Here is a 667-nt window from a genome sequence, read left to right on the forward strand (position 1 = left end):
AAATAGGTATAATTTTAAAAGGTTTTAAAATGTTAAGTAGTAGGACGTAGCTTTGATGATTGAACCGGGGGACACTTATTAGAGTAACACCAGGGCAGCGTCAGCAGCTGAAGTTGGTGTTTGAATCAAATCTGAGTAAAGGGCTATTTCACCGCCTTTTACCAATCATGGAATATGTCTCCAGCTTTAACAATGATGATAATAACAATAATAATAATAATTGATGTCAAATTATCTAGCTAAACTAAGCAGTGTCCCCTGGCTTTGCTGGTTCTGGGTTGTCACAAACTAAAGCAGATGACAGAGATCAAGGAGAAGCCATTTTGCATTAAATTTTAAATATAGCAGGAGAGTCTTATTTCCTCATTACCTGAACGCTTTTACCTCTCTGCATTTAACCCATCCACTTTGTTAGCAGTGGGCTGCCACTGTGCGGCGCCCAGGGAGCAGTGTGAGGTTAAGGGTCTTGCTCAGGGACCCAGAGTTCAGGCTGTGGGGATCGAACCCGGTCCTTACAACCTCCTCTAACCTCAAAATCACAAAATAATCACAAAATACACCGATCAGATTAAAAATTGGATGGTTCTCAGACAAATTCAACAAAAAAAAAAACTTTATTCAAATTTTTTTACTGCATTTTGACTACTTTAGACAAATATAAAATAAA

This window comes from Cyprinodon variegatus, unplaced genomic scaffold (genome assembly GCF_000732505.1).
Source record: "Cyprinodon variegatus isolate N-32 unplaced genomic scaffold, C_variegatus-1.0 Scaffold62, whole genome shotgun sequence".
Taxonomy (NCBI): Eukaryota; Metazoa; Chordata; class Actinopteri; order Cyprinodontiformes; family Cyprinodontidae; genus Cyprinodon; species Cyprinodon variegatus.